The sequence below is a fragment of the Myxocyprinus asiaticus genome, chromosome 25 (assembly GCF_019703515.2).
Source record: "Myxocyprinus asiaticus isolate MX2 ecotype Aquarium Trade chromosome 25, UBuf_Myxa_2, whole genome shotgun sequence".
Lineage (NCBI taxonomy): Eukaryota > Metazoa > Chordata > Actinopteri > Cypriniformes > Catostomidae > Myxocyprinus > Myxocyprinus asiaticus.
Window position 1 is genome coordinate 44,808,670 of NC_059368.1, and position 24,920 is coordinate 44,833,589.

Below are 24,920 nucleotides of genomic sequence, written 5' to 3' on the forward strand. Positions count from 1 at the left end.
TAAAAACTATCAGCTAACTAAAGTCAGGCTTTGTTTGGGATCTGGATTACAGAACAATTCCAAATGCTGCTCGAATTATTGGATTCACTCCCTTAGAAAATACAGTTCACAGTGAGACACTAATGACTTGAGGTAAGAACAGCAACGTGAATGTCAAAAAGTGTGTGTGTCCTGCTGTTTCCTCTATAAATGCCTGTTGGGTAAACATTAGTTTCTCACTGGCAAGGTTAGAAATAGGTCAAAGGTCAGCCATGTGAACTAACCAGCATATCCAGATGGCATTATCACTCATCCAAGAGTTTCTGGCACAGAATGAAACAGCCTTGTGAGTGATTTTTGATTTACGTATGGGCTTCCTTATAAACTTGTGCTGGATCATTTGGAAGTTTGTGTGAATTGCACAATCACTACAAACTGAAAATGACAGAGGAAGAGAGACTGAAGGCTCAACATATTACAGGAGTTTGGCCAGCTTGCTAAACCACAAGGAAAACATGAGCACAAGTGCGCCACAGAGCTCAGATCTGAGGTTGGTTTAGTGAGTACAGAGCTGTAATTCATGTTAGTACAGAGCCCAGCATTGGACAGAGAACTAACCACCTCACCACTAATTACACACCCCTCTGAAGACACACACACACAGGGTAGTTCATCTCACTGCTTAACAACCCTCAAATCTCACAGCTCTTGGAATGGAAATGGACTGATTTAAAGTTTGGAACAGCTAAAAGTTTGAAGTAATGTACAGATTTTGCCGTTTCATAAGGAAATTGGTACTTTTAATTCACCAAAGTGGCATTCAACTGATCACAAAGTATAGTCAGGACATTACTGATATAAAAAAACAGCACCATCACTATTTGAAAAAAGTAATTTTTGATCAAATCTAGACAGCAGCCATCACTCCAACACCTTATCCTTGAGTAATCATGCTAAATTGCAAATTTGGTGCTAGAAAATCACTTGCCATTATATCAAACACAGCTGAAAGATATTTGGTTCACTAAATGAAGCTTAACGTTGTCTTTGTGTTTGTTTTTGAGTTGCCACAGTATGCAATAGACTGGCATGTCTTAAGGTCAATATTAGGTCAAAAATGGCAAAAAAGAAACAGCTTTCTCTAGAAACTCGTCAGTCAATCATTGTATTGAGGAATGAAGGCTATACAATGCTTGAAATTGTCCAAAAAACTGAAGATTTCATACAAATGTGTACACTACAGTCTTCAAAGACAAAAGACAACTGGCTCTAACAAGGACAGAAAGAGATGTGGAAGGCCAGATGTACAACTAAACAAGAGGATAAGTACATCAGAGTCTCTAGTTTGAGAAATAGACGCCTCACATGTTCTCAGCTGACAGCTTCATTGAATTCTACCTGCTCAACACCAGTTTCATGTACAACAGTAAAGAGAAGACTCAGGGGTGCAGGACTTATGGGATGAATTGCAAAGAAAAAGCCACTTTTGAAACAGAAAAACAAAAAGAAAATGTTAGAGTGGGCAAAGAAACGCAGACATTAGACAACAGATAACTGGAAAAGAGTGTTATGGATCTTAACCCCATTGAGCATTTGTGGGATCAGCTAGACTGTAAGGTGCGTGAGAAGTGCCCGACAAGACAGCAACATCTATGGCAAGTGCTACAGGAAGTGTGGGGTGAAATGTCACCTGAGTATCTGGACAAACTGACAGCTAGAATGCCAAGGATCTGCAAAGCTGTCATTGCTACACATGGATGAACACTCTTTGAAGTAGTTTAAGAAGTTCTGAAATTTTTTTTTTTTTTTTCAAATTGTAATAGTAATTTTTCACGTTATTAATGTCCTGACTATAAATTGTGATCAGTTGAATGCCACTTTGGTGAATAAAAGTACCAATTTCTTTCCATAAGAGCAAAATATGTCCATTATTCCAAACTTTTGACTGCCAGTGTAAGGATAAACGTGCAAATCAATGAAAATTATTACATTTTAATCTCACTTGTGTTAATTTATTGAAAAACTGTGGGAAACATGCCTTCATTTTTAAATAGATTTTTATTTAATACCTTTGAAATATTAATTCTACATGGCTACAGTGGCTGTTTAGATTAAATGATGGTTCCTCTGATTAAAAAAAAAAAAAAAAAAACACTTTTATGCTATTTCAGATCAAAAACATAATTATCGAGATACATATCGAATATCATCAATTTGCTAAAAATATTGAGATATAAATTCTGAAGCAATATTGACCAGCCCTACATGGACGACTTGATTCACAGTTGACTTTAATAGAGTTTGATGTCAGCATGTTGCAAAGGAAACAATGCAATACTTGTAAACTAGGTCTTCAGCATTTATAATGCAACACATTTCCAGCTAATCTGAATGCAAAATCATTCACAACCAAACAAGATTGGAAGATTTTTCATTTTTTTATTTTTTATTTACAGATATGAGGAATAGGATTTTGAACCAATGACATTTCTCTGTGGGTGAGGCTATCCGACACAACAAAAAACAGAAACGTCTTTGGAACGTCCTGATGGAGGGAACGAGAAGCTGTGTCAATGTAGTGACACTAGGGGTTCGATCTTGAGAGCCCCAATCACCTTTGCTTAAAATAGAAAAGACCAATAAGAATTGGCAAGTGGAATCTTCATGCCACTCTCCGCCCCCGGACATACGGGTATAAAAGGAGATGGCATGCACCACTCATTCAGATTTATGCTGAGGAGCCGATAGAGTCCTGGCCATGTCAACGGCTGGTTCAGCACCGCAGCAGGAGGCAGGGAACAGAGGTTACACCAGTAACCAAGACGTTCCCTGTCTGTCACTCACTCGACGTTGTGTCGATGTAGTGACAATAGGGGTTCCTATAGGAAACACCACAGGCGCTGAACCGTGTCACGAGGTATGGAAGAGTGGACACGGGCAAGCTGCTGCGTGCATATGTCTGCTAGCGAGGTCCCTCTTGTCAGTGCCCAGAAGGATGCAACACCTCTAGTGGAGTGCACCCGGACTCCCAAGGAGCATGGCAAGTCCATGGAAAGGCAGCACAGACCTGAAGGCACATCTCCGTGGTCTTCCTCATGGGAAGAACACTAGTTCATTAAGAGACGCCACTTCAAGGCATACAGCCGCCTCGTAGAGGGGGGCTCTGACCTGAGTGATCATGCTTACCACCATTGGCAGAGGACCCACTAGGTCTTCCGTGTCCCATCCAGAAGCCAGATGTGGAGATTCCAGAGGTCCGGCCGTGGGTGCTGGAGCATGCCCTGCCCCTGAGTGAGAAGGTCCTGCCTCAGGAGAATGTGCCAGGGAGGTGCTACTACCAGGAGAATCAGATCAGAGAACCAAGTCTGGTTGGGCCAGTACGGCGCAACGAACAGGACTTGCTGTTCATTCTCCCTGACTTTGCACAGAGTCTGTGCAATGAGGCTCACTGGAGGAGACGTATACTTGCGCTGCCACCGAGGCCAGCTGTGCGCCAAGGCACCCATGCCAAGGGGAGCGCTTGTCTACAGGTTGCGAACAGGTCTACTTGCGCCTCCCCGAATCTCTCCCAAATCAGCTGGACTACGTGGGGGTGGAGTTCCCACTCCCCTCGGAGCATTACCTGCCGTGACAGCGTGTCTACTGCACGGTTGAGGACTCCCGGAAGGTGAGTGGCTCGCAGCGACTTCAACGTCTGCTGACTCCAGAGGAGGCGGCAGGCGAGTTGCGACATGCAACGCTAGCGTACGCCGCCATGGTGGTTTATGTACGCTACGGTGGCTGTGTTGTCGGTCCGGAACAACACATGCTTGCCCTGAATCAACGGCCAAAGCCTCCGCAGGGCCAGCAATACCTCCAGCAATGCTAAGCAGTTGATGCTCAGCCAAAGGAGTCGGGGCCCTGTCCAGAGCCCTGAGACTGCCTACCCGTTGCACACAGCGCCCCAGCCCAAGTTCGAGGTGTCTGTCGTGGCCACGACGCGCATTGAGACCTACTCTAGGGGAACACCTGCCCATAGAAATGCCAGGTCCGACCAAGGGCCGAAAGTCTGACGGCACTGTGGCGTGATGGTCACACTCCGGGTGCCGTGGCGCCATGCCCACCTCAGGACTCGAGTCTTTAGCCAGTGCTGAAGCGGTCTCACCGGCACACTTACATGTTCGCCGCCTGTCTCTCGACAGAGAACGAGGGAACGGGAGGTACTCGCGTTTGCCTGATTGAACGGAAAGACTTCCAGCACCTGGCCGTCACGAGTGCGCTGACCCAGGGAATGAGGAAACTGCTGTTTTACCGACCATGTGGGCGCTGAGGGCACCCGGCGATATAATACTTACCAAGCACTGGCCCAGGGGCGATGGTGGGGCTGGAGAGTTCACCCGGGCCAGACCAGTTGGAGTCAGTCACCTCATCCCCGGGTTGCCCGTGCCAGGGCCGCCTTGAAGCCTGTCCGGGGTTCTTAGGGGCCAGCTGACAGGCAGGTGGAGCCGACTTCCCGCAGAAGGATCTTCTTCTCTGAGGCCGGCATCCCCGTGGGAGATGGCCGCATCGAGAATGCGGACTTTCTCGGCGTCAAGCATCTCCGCAAGGTTGAGCCACAGGTGCCGCTCTTGGACCACAAGAGTAGACACTGTCCGGCCCAGGGTGCACGCCGTGACTTTCGTCGCCTGTAAGGCAAGGTTGGTCGCAGTATGCAGTTCCTGCATCAGCCCTGCCTTGTAAGCCTTCGTCATTAATGAGGAAGTGAACTTACAGGCCTTGGAAGGAAGCCTTGGTCGGTCATGCCAGGTGGCTGCACCCTGTGGGCATAAATGCACCGCTACGGCACACTCTACCTGGGGGAGCACGACACATCCCTTAGCAGCGCCGCCGTTGAGGGTAGTTAGGATGTATGAGCCCGTGAAGCATGTATGGGCAGAAAAAGGTGCTTCCACAACTTCGTTAGCTCCTCGTGCACTTCCGGGAAGAAGGCACTGTGGTGGGGTGCAGCCGTGAGTCGCGCTCCGAGCCCAGAAACCAATCATCCAGCCGCGAACACTCAGGGCAGGCTGGAGGGTTCCACTTCAGCCCGATGTTCGCAGCCACCAGGGCAAGCATGGCTGCCATTTCAGAGTCAACCTCATCCTGTGCTCTACCGCCCATGGGTGGGAGCTCAGAAGATTCATCCGCTTCCGACAGCAGAAGCCCACCCTCCGATGCTGTGACCGAAAGCTCATCCTTGTCGCGAGCCACGAACGACATATTAAATCCGCCCTGAGACGGACCGCCTGTATTGCTCGACAGCTCTTCCAGATAGAACGAGCGTGCTGGGGTATGGGAGGTCCGTGGGGGTTGAGCCGGTGAAAACGCTCCCATATCCACATCCAGATTGCCCGCGGTGCTTGCTGACCCGGCCGGCTGAGCATCAGCCCAGGACGGAGTGGGTTGGGGAGCAGCCGTGGTGGCTCCTTGCTTCATGAAGAAGGAAGTGAGCAGCGACACCGCAACATTCTGATGGGCATGTTCTTGCAATGAGAACATAACCACTCCACGAATACTGCCTTGGCGTACTGGCACCCCAAGCACTCGAGACAGATTTTATGGCTGTCCGGAAGGGAGAGATAATGGCCACATCCAGTAGTGCAAACGCAGAAGGACATCTTTAAAAAGACACCAAGCGTTTGCGCGAGCTCTTTTAGAAGGAAATATACTCTTTTGAATATACTCTTTTAGCACCCACAGACTCAGCCGCCGAAGCGCCCAGGGGAAGCACAACACTCGACCGTGCAAGGGTGACCGCTGATATGTGCCAAGCATGCATTCGGCTCTGAAGAAAAAATCTGAATGAGTGGTGCACACCATCTCCTTTTATACCCATATGTCCAGGGGCGGAGAGTAGCATGCAAATTCCACTTGCCAATTTTCATTGGCCTTTTCTATTTTAAGCAAAGGTGATTGGGGCGCTCAAGATCAAACCCCTAGTGTCACTACATCGACATAACGTCGAGTGAGCGACAGACAGGGAACAGAGAACAGATACAGCTGTGGTTGCATCTGGTTAAGAACTGTACAGTCAAATACACTTCGAAATTCAGTAAAATGTCTTTGTAAATTATTAATGTACTCAGTATCAGTAATGTTTAAGTGAATGTAAACACTGTCCGCCCACTTTTTCAGCAACTGTCACACACTGCTATTGGCTGGATAACTTTACCCTTTAAAAAGGTATTACACAAGGTATTAAAGTATTATATATAATAATCATAGACTGGAGACTATAACAGTAATTTAAGTAGTTTTATGTTACATTTGATCACTTGTTCTATTTCCAAATATTTAAATACTTGATACTGCTGTTAAAAACTTCAAGCATAGTCTTTAAATTGCTTGTAATTTGTTCTTTATTTATTATTTACTGTTTATGTATCTTGAATAACTACAAACTTGAAAGACGGTTTACTTAAAAAATTAGTTAGTATTGGTTTTTGGTGTGATATCGCAATTGCTATGGAGAATCGTGAAATTTCACTGGTATTGGTACCAACTACAGAAATTTTCATATTGTTAAAATACTAATGCATAGTAGATGCAAGTATTCTGTAAAACAGTCACAACATTATCCGATAACTTGAAAGAAATACTTATAATCTATTCCGCGAGCACTTAACCAATCAACACTAATTGCACTTATTTAAAATTAAAAGAAATTAAAAAACCCTTTCCTTGTCTGTCTCTTTCTGCTGCGCTAGCTTCTAAACTACTTCAGCTTCTCTGAGAACTTGGCAGTTAGATACTGCAGATATTGTTGACTTTATCATGACAAATTGCTTGTTTTGTTCCTCATTTATAAGTCACTTCTTGACTTGCGATTTTTTTTTATATATATATACAGTGGTGTGAAAAAGTGTTTGCCCCCTTCCTGATTTCTTATTTTTTTGCATGTTTGTCACACTTAAATGTTTCAGATTATCAAACAAGTTTAAATATTAGTCATAGATAACACAGGTAAACACAAAATGCAGTTTTTAAATGAAGGTTGTTATTATTAAGGGAAAACAAAATCCAAACCTACATGGCCCTGTGTGAAAAAGTGATTGCCCCCTAAACCTAATAACTGGTTGGGCCACCCTTAGCAGCAACAACTGCAATCAAGCGTTTGTGATAACTTGCAATGAGTCTTTTACAGCGCTGTGGAGGAATTTTGGCCCACTCATCTTTGCAGAATTGTTGTAATTCAGCCACATTTGAGGGTTTTTGAGCATGAACTGCCTTTTTAAGGTCATGCCACAGCATCTCAATAGGATTCAGGTCAGGACTTTGACTAGGCCACTCCAAAGTCTTCATTTTGTTTTTCTTCAGCCATTCAGAGGTGGACTTGCTGGTGTGTTTTGGATCATTGTCCTGCTGCAGAACCCAAGTTCACTTCAGCTTGAGGTCACGAACAGATGGCCGGACATTCTCCTTCAGGATTTTTGGTAGACAGCAGAATTCATGGTTCCATTTATCACAGCAAGTCTTCCAGGTCCTGAAGCAGCAAAACAGCCCCAGACCATCACACTACCACCACCATATTTTACTGCTGGTATGATGTTCTTTTTCTGAAATGCGGTGTTACTTTTACGCCAGATGTAATGGGACACACACCTTCCAAAAAGTTCAACTTTTGTCTCGTCAGTCCACAGAGTATTTTCCCAAAAGTCTTGGGGATCATCAAGATGTTTTCTGGCAAAAATGAGATGAGCCTTAATGTTTTTTTGCTCAGCAGTGGTTTTCGTCTTGGAACTCTGCCATGCAGGCCATTTTTGCCCAGTCTCTTTCTTATGGTGGAGTCATGAACACTGACCTTAACTGAGGCAAGTGAGGCCTGCAGTTCTTTGGATGTTGTTGTGGGGTCTTTTGTGACCCCTTGGATGAGTCATCGCTGCGCTCTTGGGGTAATTTTGGTCGGCCGGCCACTCTTGGGAAGGTTCACCACTGTTCCATGTTTTTGCCATTTGTGGATAATGGCTCTCACTGTGGTTCTCTGGAGTCCCAAAGCTTTAGAAATGGCTTTATAACCTTTTCCAGACTGATAGATCTCAATTACTTTCTTTCTCATTTGTTCCTGAATTTCTTTGGATCTCGGCATGATGTCTAGCTTTTGAAGATCTTTTGGTCTACTTCACTTTGTCAGGCAAGTCCTATTTAAGTGATTTCTTGATTGAGAACAGGTGTGGCAGTAATCAGGCCTGGGTGTGGCTAGAGAAATTGAACTCAGGTGTGATAAACCACAGTTAAGTTATGTTTTAACAGGTGGGGCAAACACTTTTTCACACAGGGCCATGTAGGTTTGGATTTTGTTTTCCCTTAATAATAACAACCTTCATTTAAAAACTGCATTTTGTGTTTACTTGTGTTATCTTTGACTAATATTTAAACTTGTTTGATGATCTGAAACATTTAAGTGTGACAAACATGCAAAAAAAATAAGAAATCAGGAAGGGGGCAAACACTTTTTCACACCACTGTATATATATATATAGATAGATATACACATACACTTTACAATGCGTTCTAGGACTGTCTTCTCGGTGAACGGCATAACTGAGATCCCTATATTGTGGAACAGCTCTCACATCAGGAGTGCACCTACGGTGAAGACAAATGTCTATGTAGACATCTGTTAACAGTGAGCTTGTCTAGTTGTGAAGTGGGAATATAAACTCTGTTCTCTCTCTGATTCAATAATGTTCAAATGCATGACTGCAATACTGCCAAAGCATCTTTTGCAGTCATGCTGATATCTGTTACATTCAACACGGTAGATAAAACCGTGCTTAAAAGGGGTCATGACATGCATAATTTGTTTTATTCTTTGAAGTTCACTTGGTCATTAACAAATAAGGTATTCTGAGGTGACAAAAATGAGAAATATTTTAAAAATCTGGTTTAAAACGTGTCAAGTTCATAGACATGTAATCTTTGAGTTCATGTTGTTTTCACAAATTGGTTGAAAAACATTTATAGCATTTTGTACAAAAAATGTATTTAATGATTTTAAAAATGTTATGTGGTGCAACCATCAAAAGGCATTAAAATAATTTCCTTACACACTGAATACATGAGAGTGTACACAACTTCATTAATTTAAAAAAAGTTTTCAAACATCCGTTTTGCAGATTTTACAAATATCATGAATTTTTAAGTCAAAAATATCAAGAGGTTTTCTCATGGCTGCACTAAATGACCTGAACCAAATGTGCATTTTCATTAAAATATTGATATTTAATGATATGACAAAATTATGATTTGTTTTTATGTCTTGTGGGTCTAAAGAGATCTTCTCTGTTTTAGGATTTGTGTCACATGACAACAACAGTTCTACCTACATGTTGGTTGCGCACTTGACTTTGATTTGGTGGACAAAAGTTTTTTAAATGTTAAATATATTTTAAAATAAAATAGTTTCACTGCATTTGTTTTAAAGAAATAATGATAAAAGATTATTCAACACAACTCATGCCGACATTTCTTTTTTCAACTTTTAATTACACCTTTAATTTTTTTCACTGTCTCCAGACGGTTGCATCACATTTTTGACTTTAAGCCCCAGAAAAAAATATCAAAATGACTTTGAACTCAGTAACTGAAAACATGTTCATCATAGAAGAGGTGTATTCAAGTAATAGTTTTGTGTGAATTGCATTTGTAATGTATTTCTGAATCATTTATTAGACATGAACAAAAATGTTTGCATCATGTCATTGACCCTAGTAAATAATGTAGTATTACACAACCTTTTTCTACAGTCTTCTTCTGTCTGAAACACTCAGTTTTCTGTGTACTTCACCTTTAAGACACGCCCACTGTTCTGATTGGCTAACATCACTGAAAAGTAAATGCCCTCCCGCCGTTATAAGTGTGGAACTGTATTTTCACAGAATGACAGAATGAAAATTTGCAAGCGATTTACAAAATCCCCTAAAAGCACTCAGTCCAGGCAATCATTGATATGAACATTTGAACATTTTACACAATTTATGTGAAGCACACAATCAAACCCAACAGTTTTTTGACTGAAATAACAACAGAAAATTGAACAAAATCGTCACACTGTTTCTCCCCAATACTTATATAGATCTGCTAGAACTCTAATTTCAAGAGGTTTTTTTAAAGAATGCTTCAGCAATGTGAGCTTTGAAAGATACAGTAGCAATTTACAGAGCCACTTTACACACGGTGTAAAATAGGGCACTAGTTTGAAGAAAGTCGGCAAAAGTAAAAAAGGGCAAATACAGCCAGCCAAGTTTGATCTGTTTGGTATTGAAAAGACAACACTTAGTTAACCTGTTCTGGATTCAGCATGATACAAAGAAGAGTTGAGAAGGAAAAAAGGTGTTAAAGTGATAGATTAGCCAAAAATGGACATTCTGTTATCATTTATTCACCCTCGATCCTAATGTCATTCCATGTCGTTCCAAACTCGTATGAATGTCTTTTTTTTTAGTGGAACACAACATGAAATGTTTTTAAGAATATCCTAACCGCTTCTTTCCATATAATGAAAGTGAAGTGAAGTGACTGGAACCATCCAGCTCCAAAAATGCCAAAAGAGCATCATAAAAGTATTGTAAAAGTAGTCCATATGACTTGTCTTCTGAAGTCATACGATAGTTCTGTGTGAAAAACAGACTCAAATGTAGGTCATTCACTCTTCACTATTATATAGCTATATGGAAAACAACAACCTAGTTATTCTTCAAAATTTCATCTTTTGTGTTACACGGAAGAAAGAAAGTCAAGGGTTACATGGAAACCAGAAAGCCATTTATTGCAAGAAATTGTTGTATGCGTTTACATGAGCTGTGTTCGTGGCTTTCTCTTTACTCCTGTCTATATGCGGCTCGTTCAGTAAGCTGCTTTCTCCATAGAAACGTCATTTTCCCGCGACGCTTGTGCAAATAACAAACACTGGATCCGAGGAAGACTTAGCTATTTTATTCTCTGATTCTTCACTTTATTTCCAGATATTCCAGAGTTGTTGCTGTGTTTGTTTCCTTCACTTTCTAACGTGAACAGCAGCAGAATTGCGCTGGAATAGTGGGGGTTCCCTCTTAGGTCAAACACCAGGATTCCCCCAATGCCCGAGTGCATATACACGAATGTGAGGGACAGCTGATAATTTACACTGGTGTGTATAAATGGGTATAGTTTATAGTTTATGTGATTTTCCCACTGTACTCACAGAATTGTTGAATTCTTTCCGCTGTGTTGACTTGTTGTTGGGCTCCATTCTGTGACATTTGATATCCGGTCTTTCTTTCCGCACATGCGCACTCTTCAAAAACCTGTGAGAATGATGCTTATGCATTTACCACAAAAAGCAGCGTTCTTCGGGAGAAACCCAGGTGTGTTACACCGCTTTCTGTTAAACCCTTAAACGGCATAAGGAAATCAGTGTTCTTGTTTACATGATGTTTCAGAATGCCACCGTTTTCTTAAATGCATGTAAACGTGGTCAATGAGAGGATTCACATTTTTGGGTGACCTCTCTCTTTAAGGTGATTTGAGATCAATATAACAAATCAAGCCACATGCAACTGAGAAACAAGAACATCAACTATCCATTCGGCAATTACATGAAAGATCGATCATTTGATGTAAAACAGAAATCTCCCTCTCGTTCCACAGGGTGTGGGTGTTAAATGTAAGCATAGAGAGCAAATATTCTGCTACGAGGTCTGATGTTAAAGCCACTCTGGAATCAGAGCGTGAATGAGTAGAAAAAGTAATGCTCATTACACACTGCTGCAGAATGCAGCCTAAATGCCTGCCAAAACCACACAGTGTCAAACACCCCTAAATCTCACATGCAGACACACCCAGAACTTTCAGAAGATCAGGGAAAGTCATTTATGAGACATTTAAAGAGACCATATTTTAATGTCAGTTAAGGTTTCTTGCATAAAAATCAGTTGTAATTTAATTTTCAATGACCATTTCCCACCCTCTCTCTGGCCGAGTCAAACAGGCTGTTTTTTAACATAGGCTGTTAATGATATGTAAATGCAATATGTTAATGATCTCACAGTGATGTCATAACTATGTATATTTCTGAACATATTTTGCAGTTTAATTTCAGTAAGTGTTCTGGGTGGACTGCAGGATTGGGCAAAATTGTAAATTTAAGACTGAATTGGCTCCCTTCCAATGAATTAAACTGGCCACGCCCCACAAGAATTAGGGATGGGATGGATATGGAATTTCTGGGCTGATACCGATAACCGATAATTTGCAGTTCATTGTAGCCTTAACCGAACATTTCACTTTTTGCCTTTTAACCCATTAAACTGGAGCTGCTACAGTAGCTAATTAATAATAATAATAACAAATAAAAAAAAATCTGCTCACTTGAAACAACTGCTGCTATTTCAGGTTTGGTTGATGAAACGTAACCCAGAAGTGTATTAATATCACAGATGTATGTTGATTTGACTGAGAAATAAATCACACTTGCATAAATTTTATCGTGTCCATTTATAGGAGTATTTATGGTAATCCTATAGTGTAAACATATCATGTCTCTCTGTGAGGATTATTTCAAGATCTATGTTGTGTTTGAGCTCATTTTAATCAAGATCATCTGCTGTAAGTAACGTTGTGCCATTTCTCATATTCTGTGTATGTTTTATGAAGTAATAAGTGTAAACACGGCAATGATTTTAGCATATGCATGTCACATTTTGACTTAGTGGGGGTAATTCCACTATCAACGTGATATTTCAATTTCCCCAGTTATCGGCCAATAATATATCGACCGCCTATATATAGTGCACCGCTAGTTGAAATGAAATTTAAATTGGACTGACAGGAGGCCAAAGTTTTGTGGCAAGCCATAAATAATTGCATCATTAATCTGGACTAATTATGCGTATTCACTGTATATAGATACTTTACATTTAATATTTTATTTACATTTCTTCTTTTTTTCCCAACATAGTCCAAAAAGAGTTGATTTATGAATAATAATGAAACATATATTAATTAAATTAGAAATGTTATAGGTTGCATAAAAAAATAAAATTAAATAAAAAATAATGTTTCTGAAAATGCATTTGTTGCATGTATGCTAACGTGATTTTAGGCCACTCATAATTAAATTATTTAATTTCATTCCATTGTACTTCTACTTCATTAAATTCAAAATTAAATTCTGTATCCTGTTTACTACCTCAATTCAAATGTAATTAAAATCCAAGTATTGAATTGGAAATAAAAAATTTTTTAAAAAAAAAGGTATTTGTTCATTAATTTACAGCAGGGAGCTTTGAGTTGTTACAGTATGTCTACATACTACATCCAGAAAAATCCTGCTTTCCATGATTTATGCCTTTTAACTAAATCTCCATTAAGCTAGTGAATTAGCACAGCAATAAATTGCATTGAATTGCCACACTGAGTTTAAACAAGCAGTTGTCAGCAAATAACTGATCTGATATCCCTCAACATTCACAAAGAGAAATCTGCCCTGTCAAACGCATCTCCTCCAAAGCTCACTTTGATTGGTTGTGAAATGTGAATAACTGAAATGGGCTGTTGGGTTTTTGGCAGTGATATAAAATGTGGGCTTTCACATTGAGATTCCTGCAGTGAGAGAGAGAGAAAAGGGCCGGTCTGGCCCCCGGAGCCCATCTGCTGTTCACAGAGAAAACCCTCAACTCTCATTAGAGGAGCACAAATTCATTGAGTACGCGTCCAGTCGCTTTTGTCTCACAACATAATCTTTCTCATGTGCCGTGTAAAAGAGTAATAACTACTGTATATTTACTTACAATTATAATGAGACTTTTCGTGCCATTAAATATGATCATTACAAAAAGCCAAAATACTGTAGTCACCACAGTTAGGCCTACATATTGTCATATATTATAGATCTCACATTAATTGATTATGATTTTACAGTATTAACATTAACTGTAGTAACTGTGGTTTTTTTGGTGAGAACTATGAATACCATGGTACATGTCTGCAAGGGAAGTCCATATGAAAAACTGAACAGAATATACCTGAAAGGAAATGTCTAAAAGCAGTTATTTATCTCTAAATTAGGCAGATTAAGGAAATGAGAGGTGTCAGCTGCTATCAGAACAAAACCTGAGCAGAACACTGATGCTGTCACAGCGCTCTCTCGACAACATGGCTGACAGAAGACCCTCAAGATAGCTGTCACACATCCCACAACACTAACACATGCATTCCACACTATAACATCTGAATCCCAAACTGCCTACACCAGCACTGCAGCACCAAAATACACAAACGCATCTTGCGCCTTTAAAAGCACCCTAATTTTACATGCCAGTGGAAAGGGCCATTGCGGTGTGCTACCCTTCATGGTGGTGACCCACATTAACGTGAGACTGTCATGGGGAATGCTCCCTTTTGTCAGGCAAACACTGGCCAAGAGATGTAGAGCAGAAAGCACTGTCATTGTGGTAAAATGTTCATCCTTTCCAATAATTTTGTACACGGTCACAAGCGCTTCAGTCGCTGAAGACCTTCAAAAGCCCATAACCAGCCATTCAGTGCTCTTCTACTGGAACCAGCTGCAAATAATGATTATTTTGATAATCGAATAATCTAACGATTATTAGAACGATTATTCGACTATTTCGGCGATTATTGCACCGATTAATCATTAGCTCTTAATCGACTATTCAGCTTGTGCCCCGACTTAAAAGGTTGTATTAAACATGCTCACTAACATTAAAGAGGACAAAATCATCTTTTAAAAATACCTCTAAATGACATTCACTGAATTAAAGAGGGAAAAAAATAAGTTAAATTCAGTAACAAAAAAACTTTTTTTTGTCTTATTTTCCATTTAAAAATATCTAAAAATCCTTAAAACAAGATACAGTACCTTTTCCTGAGAAGCAACATACAGTATAAGATATTTAGACTATTTAGATCTCGAATACAAGTGTATTTTTCACTTGTTCATAATTCTGCCAGTGCAGAAAAGACAAACTATACTTGTATTCAAGTTACAGTACATTAAATATCTTATATGTTGCTTCTCAGGTAAATGTATCTTGTTATAAGGATTATTAGATATTTCTCAGATAACAAATTTTTCTTCTACAGTATAGCTGCTAAAGTAAATGTATGTTGTTTTAAAGGAATTTTAGATATTTATATTGGAAAACAAGCCAAAACAAAAACAAATAAAAAACTCATCCATCGTTAACTGACAAAAAACAAACTCTCTACTTAATAAAGCTGTATATCACTGTTTTCTTCACGATAAGATACACACCGTGACACATATATTATGATTCACTACATCGCAAGCATCATGTTTTCATCTAGATGCAGCATCATTACTGAGTGCACCTTTAATAGATATTCAGTTCACTACTGCTGTTTATTACTGTTTTCGATACATAAGGTTACATCCACACTAATTTGTTTTCATTTGAAAACTCTGTTTTCAGTTTCCTAATGTCTTCATTTTCCAAATTATGCGTTGATGTCAGCCTGGTCTCATGAACATTATGTGAATATGGCAAAAATTTTGAAAAACGAAATTATGTGCCTTATTACACACATTTGGCTGCAGTTTCCCAGTGAAATGTCCAGCGGGGGGCGCCAAAAGCGAGTGAAATTATGTTGTTATCAGACGAGGTTTTTAAGGTGAATATTAGATGGAGATGAAGGTTTTAACAGTGGCGATTTCTCAGGGCCAGCAAAGCCTTCTCTGCTGGCGTAACATGCCAAATAAATACATATTTTTTCATCCATTCATTCTCAATCACCTTATTGCATTTGTATTTTCAATTGCTTTCCACTCATAATTCATCTACAAACAATAGCAAAAAGCAAAAAGTTTGTCCAATCAGAATTTATTCCTTGATGCTTACAAGCAAAGTGTGACAACTGTTTCACAAATCGCATGTCCGAAGCCATGCTCCTTAGCCGAAGCAGCACGTGAGTCTGAGCTCCACCCAGTCAGGCCTTCAGAATTTCTACAGAATCCCTCAACACTGCAGAGAATAGGAATCTAAAGTAAGATTGTCAGATTCATCAGCCAATCAGATTGATGTGATTTAGGGTAAGACATCTTTACCCTAAATCAACATCTAAACCTAACCGATAGTGTCCTAAAACAAAATGAGAAATGAAAAGCACATTCTCTGAAGCAACCATGTCATCTCGCTTTTATAACACTTTTGTCTCACGTGTCAGCTTGTTTGTCTGGTCTCAAACTGTGTACTTCTGAATCCAAAGTCCAACAGTCTATCAGGTGAGCTACTGCGCAAGCTAATCATGTTGGAATAAGTGTTTAATAAGCGTTAAAATGTGTTGTTTTTCAAATGATACGTTATAGTAAGTGTTTCGACATCATTGCATAGCAGTGTGTGAGTAATAGTGTGAAAAATAAGTGTTTATAAAGTCATCATTAGCCATTGTACTCATGATTTGTGTGTAAGTGAATAAAACACACAGTTGTTGTAGCACCTCTAGTATTAATTTCACCAGGAATCTGCAATGAAACATAGTACGAGGCACATAGAAGTGGTTACAAAGAAAAACCCAGAGGTAACCTCAGGAGAAATACAGGCTGCTCTGGAAAAAGATGGTGTGGTTGTTTCAAGGAGCACAATACGACAATACTTGAACAAAAATGAGCTGCATGGTCGAGTTGCCAGAATGAAGCCTTCACTGCGCCAATGCCACAAAAAAGCCCGGTTACAATATGCCCGACAACACCCTGACACGCCTCACAGCTTCTGGCACACTGTAATTTGGAGTGACGAGACCAAAAAAGAGCTTTATGGTCACAACGTAAGCGCTATGTTTGGAGAGGGGTCAACAAGTATTATGCTCCTTGAAACAACCACACCGTCTTTTTCCAGAGCAGCCTGTATTTCTCCTGAGGTTACCTGTGGGTTTTTCTTTGTATCCCGAACAATTCTTCTGGCAGTTGTGGCTGAAATCTTTCTTGGTCTACCTGACCTTGGCTTGGTATCAAGAGAACCCCAAATTTTCCACTTCTTAATAAGTGATTGAACAGTACTGACTGGCATTTTCAAGGCTTTGGATATCTTTTTATGTCCTTTTCCATCTTTATAAAGTTCCATCACCTTGTTACACAGGTCTTTTGACAGTTCTTTTCTGCTCCCCATGGTTCAGTATCTAGCCTGCTCAGTGCATCCATGTGAGAGCTAACAAACTCATTGACTATTTATACACAGACACTAATTGCAATTTAAAAAGCCACAGGTGTGGGAAATTAACCTTTAATTGCCATTTAAACCTGTGTGTGTCACCTTGTGTGTCTGTAACAAGACCAAACATTCAAGGGTATGTAAACTTTTGATCAGGGCCATTTGGGTGATTTCTGTTATCATTATGATTTAAAAAGGAGCCAAACAACTATGTGATGATAAATGGCTTCATATGATCACTATCCTTAAATAAAAGACAGTTTTTTGTATGCTCAGTCATATTTTCAAAATCAATGCCAAAATGTCACAATTTCTGCCAGGGTATGCAAACTTTTGAGCACAACTGTATATATTAATTAGATATTATTAAAAAGGTATTGCTCTCTAAACTAGTTTAAAATAGTTGGCTTATAGTTTTCTTTTTAGTAACTTATAGTGTAGCTAACTACTTTTTCCAAGAGCATAGCTTAACTTGACTGCAGTTTAACAATTTTACATTATGAGTAACATGTACTAGTTTGTCAAGCTACAGTTTCAAAACACTTCCCCAAAACTGCAAGAAATTTGGAGTTCACTTTCTGTAGGACTTCTTTAGGATGTGCAGAACATGTCAGTAAAATAAACTAGAGAGGTAAGGCAGCTGATAAGGGAGTAGTGTGTGAAACGCATTTATGTTGTCATGTCAGGGTTACTCCCAGCGGTGAAGTGGTGTGGATTTGACACTTCTTGGCTGACGGAACGAGGTTTGTGTGCACTGCAATAACCTCCATTCCATTTAAAAGATCCCAAAGCTGGACAACATCATCGGACCTGTCCAAACATTCCTCGAGCCGAACCCAGAGGTCAATGCGAGCTATGGCGACTTTCTCCATCAGGTTTTACAGCTGGGGATTTAGGTGTGAAGCAAACAAAATCTGTCCCTCCAAGAGAGTATGAAAATCTGTGTTTGCACATAAAACATGCAGAGGCTGATTTAAGAGGCAGATATAACTTCCCCTTAGTGCAGAAATCCCAATTTTACAATTGAGCCATTTCATCTCCACTTGAACACCACTCAACTTGTTTCTTTTTACTCTTTATGACAGCAGAGAAAGTTCTGTCTCTGCACCAAGCTTCTGAGGCAATGTGTAGAATCTTCAGGTTAGGATGATAGAAGTAATTTGAATGAAGACAAGAATTAGATATGTCCTTGATATTCCACCACAGGGCAGAATGATACATAAATAAAAGACTGGCATCAGATGTGTATGTGATGCACCACCAAAACACAAGATCTGTCCCTGTAGGTACATCAGAATCCTCTCCAGGCTTTGTGTTCACTAACTGTTACGATGACTCACTCAGCCACACAGTCCAAATGACTCCCGTAAGGACCGAAACATCAGCCCATGCAGCTAGCATCAGTTAATGTTTCTAATTATTGGGAAAACACATTATGCAAACATGTCTGCTTCCCATTTTGGAAAATGTTTCTGGTTCAGAACAGATCAAATTTCCCATGTCTATCTTTCTATCCATCTTTGTCTCTTTCTCGTATCCATCTTTCTGTCTCATACCCCCGGCCATGTTTGGTTTTTCCCTGTCCAATTTGTTGTCTCTTTTCCTTGTCCATCTTTCTGTCTTGTTCACCTGTCCATTTGTGTCTTTCACCTATCTTTTTGTCTTTTTCCCATCCATGTTTGTTTCTTTCCCCTGTTCACATTTTTCTCACTCCCTTTTCCATCTTTCTGTCTTGTTCACCTGTCTACAGTATGTGTGTGTCTCTTTCCTATGTCAAATGTTTTGTCTCTTTCCTTTGTCCATCCTTCTGTCTTGTTCTCCTGTCCATGTTCATCTATTCCCCTGTCCATTTTGTCTATTTCCTCTGTCTATATTTGTTTCTTTCCCTGCCCATGTTTGTCTCTTTCCCCTTTCCATCATTCTGTCCATCTTTGTCTCTTTTCCCTGTCCATTTTTGTCTCTTCTCCTGTCCATTTTTTTGTCTCTTCTCCTGTCCATTTTTTGTCTCTTTTCCCTGTTCATGTTTTTGTCTCTTTCCCTTGTCCATCATTCTGTCCACCTTTGCCTCTTCCGCTGTCCATTTTTGTCTCTTTCCTCTGTCCAGTATTGGTCTCTTCCCCTGTCCATGTAATGTCTCTTTCCTCTGTCCATGTTTGTCTCTTTTACCTGTCCACCTTTTTGTCTCTTTCCCCTGTCCATCATTCTGTCTCTTTCCCCATAATTTTGTTTTGGTCTTTTCCCCCTGTCCATCTTTCTGTCTAGTTCCATGTCCAAGTTTGTCTCTTCCCCTGTCCATTTTTATCTCTTTCCACTCTTTTCCTTGTTCACCTTTGACTCATTCCCTATCAATCTATCTGTCCATCTTTGTCTCTTTCCTCTGTCCTTCTTTCTGTTTCTTGCCATTGTCCATCTTTATGTCTCTTTTCCCTGTCCATTCTCTGTCTCTTTCTCTGTTCATATTTTATCTTGACTGCAGCCCATAGGGCCAGCAGTACATACACATTTGTTTTGTTTATTACGTTTGCTGCATGCCCAGCAAACGCATTGAGAAACAAACCTTGAGGAATGCATGATGTCTAAATGCAGCAAAAAACATTGCATTCAACACTTAATATGGCTTGTGTTCATTTCATTTGCTCAAATGTGATTTTAAGCTTGATGTCTAAAATTAGATGCACCAGCCATTATTGCAATTGCCTGACAAAGGCCGCAGTGTTCTCCTACATGTCCTCTTCTAATGAAACTCTACCTGACTGAATCCACGATCGGACGACCTTCTCTGTTCTCTTGCCTTGATTAATAACTTAATATCTTATTAATTAGGAAATTTAGCTGAGAGTGAAATGCTTTAATTTCTCGCAGCAGAATCTCCTGTCTGAAAACAAGTGATTAAGCATCACAGAGGTTAAAACCGAAGGTTGCAATGCTCCTCTCTCCTCTCGCATTCACATCTTCTTTGAACACATTTAAAAAGCTTAATTGTGTCACGTATGATCCTTTGACCAAAGCCTTTTTTTCCCTTCAGCACTTCCCACGTTTTGTTATGTAAATGACACAGTTTTTTTTTTTTTTTTTTTTTTTAAGATTACAAAGAGTGTTCACAGAGCAGAAGAACATGAGTTGAGGAAAGATTAATGACGTTACCTGCCTTTTTTCCTTCAACTTCTCTGGCTGCTCAGTAATGGCTCTTACCCTAACAAAACACACAGCTGCCACTTTGTTCAAATATTACCAGCCCATTAAAATAATCCCAAATCTGCCATGTGGTTTAAACAGGCCCAAGGGCAGATAAAACCATGTTTCCCTATCTGTCACTCACTCGACGTTGGTGTCGATGTAGTGACACTAGGGGTCACTCTTGGGAGCCCGAGACACCTCTGGTCTTTGATAAAAGGCCAATGAAAATTGGCGAGTGGTATTTGCATGCCACTCCCCCGAACATACGGGTATAAAAGGAGCTGGTATGCAACCACTCATTCAGATTTTCTCTTCGGAGCCGAACGGTCATGCTCATTGAGCTGAATACTACTGTTCATTCACCTGCTGGATCTGACGGCGCATTTCAGCGGCTTCTCCCTCCTCTGCACTGGTACACTGCAGAGAATGCCCCTGGGCGCTTCGGCAGAAAAACTAGAGAGTATATTTTCTGAAAGAGCATTTTTCCCCTCTAAAAGAGTATATATTTCTCTAAAAGAGTGCACACACGGAACGTCTTTTTCAAGACGCGTCTTTTTAAAGATGCTTTTCCGATTGTGTGTTATTCCTGGTTGTGCTCGTTATCTCTCGCCTTCTAATGGTCACGATCACTGTCTTTCGTGTCTGGGCACTGCTCACGCGGAGACAGCGTTCGTGGATGGTCACATTCTCATTGCGAGAATGTGTCCATGGCAACGTTGCGGTCGCGGCTCGCCTTCGTAAGGAAGCGAGCCACCCCAGAGGCTCCCGCCTCGGTCCTTTTACCCACGGGTTTGAGGCCAGCGCGGCTAGCACTGGGGGCGATTTGGGGACCCCAATGGGACCGCCTCTGCCGGGTATCCCCCCGCGGAACTCCCATCCCCCAGCACGCTCGTCTACCCCGATCGGGCTTCCGGGTGAGTCCGCCGGCTCGTCTCACGGCGAGTTCGACCTCTTATTCGGAGCCCGCGAAAGTGATGAGCTCTCGAGCGCAGCATCGGAGAGCGGGCTCGTCCAGTCGGAAGCCTCGGCTGGGCTCCTCCCTTCGGGGTCGATCGCCCAGTCACAGGCTGACGCGGAGATGACGACATGCTTTCCCGGACAGCCGCGAGCGTCGGTTAGAGTGGATTTCACCGCTCTTCCCTGAACCCTCGCGGCTCTGTGATTGGTTCCTGGGCTCGCGGCGCCGCTCAAAGCCACGCCCCGCCCCGTTCCTTTCTTCCCGGAAGTGCATGAAGAGCTGACAAGATCGCGGGAGGCACCTTTTACTGCCCGGTCCCGATCTTTTCAGCTTCCCCGCTCTCACTACCCTCGATGGTGGGGCGGCCAAGGGTTATTCGGCAATCCCCCGGTGGATAAAGGCGCTCGCGGTGCACCTATGCCCGCAGAGCGCCGCCACCTGGCGTGGGTGCCCAAAGCCCCCATCCAAGGCCTGTAGGTTTACGTCGTCTCTGACGGTCAAAGCCTACGGCGCTGCTGGACAAGCCGCCTCCGCCCTGCACGCCATGGCTCTCCTGCAAGTCTGCCAAGGCGCTAAAGGAACTGCACGAGGGTAGTTCCGCCCCGGGATTGATGCAGGAACTGCGCTCGACGACCGACCTCGCTCTCCAAGCGACGGAGGTCACGGCACGGTCTCCCGGGCGGACGATGGCCACACTAGTGGTCCAGGAGCGCCACCTTTGGCTCAACCTGGTCAAGATGGGTGAGGCCAACAGGACACGATCCCTTGCTGCCCCCATTTTCCAGGCGGGCCTATTCGGCGACACTGTCGAGGACTTTGCCCAGCAGTTCTCGATGGTAGAGCAGTAGATGGATGCTAGCCGGCTTGTCCTGCCCCGGCGTGGCTCAAGATCCCCCCATCTACTCATCGCCGAGGGCGTCCCCCTGCGGTGACTGCACCGGCTCCGCCGCAGCCCGCCCCTCCGGCCCGGCCCCGGCGTGGAGCCCACCGCAGGAAGCCGACGCCACCCGTCTCACAGCCGGCACCGAAGAACCCACGGAGGTCTTCGAAGCGCCCCTGAGACGGGCGACCCAGGGACAACGAAACCCGCTGCTCTGGAGCTGGTAAGCAGATCTTCTTTTTGTTACCTTTTGCATTTAATTGCGCTGCATGCCCAAGTGGCTGCAGTACTCAAGAGCTCCGCAAGAGTGGTTTCCTTGTTCCCTGGGTCACATATTCGGTGTGTACGGCTGGCATCACGACCACCGTCCACCACTCCATTTGGCAGGTTGGCGCTCCAGCGGCGGTCTCCCGCCCTGAGCGCCCAGCTGTGGCACAAATCCGCCCCCGATGTGACAGTCTCCACGGGTCATGAGGACAGGCCTCTTCCTCCCCCGTCCCAGGCTGTTCCGGGGGTGGTCACAAGGAGCCAGGTAAGTGCTTCGATGTCCTCTGACTCAGCACGGCCACGATGGGGTGTGGCACCTCAAGCTCTGCCCCGCCGCGAGGCCCCACCCGCCGGTACATCCGATGACGTTGTCCCTTTGGTCCCCCTTGCGCGGAACTCGGGTGCATGGCTTGCGCTTTCCAGTCCGTCGCGAGGGCCGGTCCGGACCGTCCGACTCGGCTGCACGATTCACTTCGCTGGGCATCCGCCCAGGTCCAGCGGTGTCCACTTCACCTTGGTGAAAGATGGAAACGCTGCTACCTTGCGCGGAGATCGCTACCCTCCTACGGAAGGACGCGATAGAACCTGTCCCTCCAGCCGAGATGAAGAGGGGGTTTTACAGCCCCTACTTCATTGTACCGAAAAAAGGCGGTGGGTTGCGGCCAATCTTGGACCTGCGAGTACTGAACCGGGCCTTACACAGACTCCCGTTCAAGATGCTGACGCAAAGACGCATTCTAGCGAGCGTCCGGCATCAAGATTGGTTCGCGGCGGTAGACCCGAAGGATGCGTACTTTCACGTCTCGATCCTTCCTCGACACAGACCCTTCCTGCGGTTTGCGTTTGAGGGTCAGGCGTATCGGTACAAGTCCTCCCTTTCGGCCTGTCCCTGTCCCCTCGCGTCTTTACGAAGATCGCAGAGGCTGCCCTTGCCCCGTTAAGGGAGGTGGGCATTCGCATTCTCAACTATCTCGACGACTGGCTAATCCTAGCTCACTCTCGAGACGGGTTATGCGCACACAGGGACCTGGTGCTCTTACACCTCAGCCGACTAGGGCTTCGGGTCAGCTGGGAAAAGAGCAAGCTCCTCCCGGTTCAGAGCATCTCTTTTCTCGGTTTGGAGTTGGACTCAGTCTCCTTGACGGCGCACCTTACGAACGAGCGCGCCCAGTCGGTGCTGGCCTGTTTGAAGGCGTTCAAACAGAAAACAGCGGTTCCACTGAAACATTTTCAGAGGCTCCTGGGGCATATGGCGTCCTCGGCGGTGGCCACCCCGCTCGGGTTGATGCATATGAGGCCGCTTCAGCACTGGCTCCAGACTCGAGTCCCGAGACGGGCATGGCGCCACGGGACACACCGCGTGGCCATTACGTCAGTCTGTCACCGTCTTTTCAGCCCTTGGACCGACCTCTCGTTTCCACGAGCAGGTGTTCCGCTAGAACTGGTCTCCAGGCGCGTCGTGGTCACGACAGACGCCTCCAAAATGGGCTGGGGCGCTGTTGGCAACGGGCACGCAGCCGCCGGCCTCTAGACGGGTCCGCAGCTGTGTTGGCACATCAACTGCCTCGAGTTACTGGCAATTCTGCTCGCCCTGCGGAGGTTCCGGCCGTTGATCCAGGGCAAGCACGTGCTAGTTCGGACAGACAGCACGGCAGCGGTAGCATATGTCAGCCGCCAAGGCGGTCTGCGCTCCCGCTGTATGTCATAACTCGTCCGCCGTCTCCTCCAACGGAGTTAGCAGCACCAAGTCGCTGCAAGCCACTCACATCCCGGGCAACCTCAACACTTCGGCGGACGCGCCGTAACAACAGGTTACCCTCAAGGGAGAGTGGAGACTCCACCTTCAGGTGGTCCAGCTGATTTCGAGTCGATTCAGTCAGGCACAGGTGCACCTGTTCGCCTCCCAAGAATCCTCCCACTGCCCGCTCTGGTACGCCCTCACCGAGGCCTTCCTCGGCATAGACGCGCTGGCACAGCTGGTCCCCTGGCATTCGCAAATATGCGTTTTCCCCAGTGAGCCTGCTCGCACAGACCCTGTGCAAGGTCAGGGAGGACGAGGAGAAAGTCGTCCTGGTAAGCACCCTACTGGCCCGCCCAGACGTGGTGCTCGGACCTCACGCTCCTCGTGACAGCTCCCCCGGGCAAATTCCCCTGAGAAAGGCCCTTCTTTCTCAGGGAAGGGGCACCATCCGGCACCCGCGCCCAGACCTCTGGAATCTCCATGTCTGGCCCCTGGACGGGACGCGGAAGACCTAAGCCGTCTCCCACCTGCGGTGGTAGACACATTCACTCAGGCTAGGGCTCCCTCTACGAGGCGCCTGTATGCCTTTAAGTGGTGTCTGTTCGCTAAGTGGTGTTCTTCCCATCAGGAAGACCCCCAGAGGTGCGCAGTCAGATCAGTGCTTTCCTTCCTGCAAGAGAGGTTGGAAGGGAGGCTGTCCCCTTCCACCTTGAAGGTGTACGTTGCTGCCAT

The 24,920-nt window shown here is 43.7% G+C and overlaps 1 protein-coding gene across 6 annotated transcripts in view; it reads right to left on the reverse strand.

Annotated features, from left to right (window-relative positions):
* LOC127415775 (receptor-type tyrosine-protein phosphatase kappa-like) overlaps positions 1-24,920 on the reverse strand; it is a 300,986-nt gene that overhangs the window by 202,455 nt on the left and 73,611 nt on the right. The window lies entirely within an intron of this gene.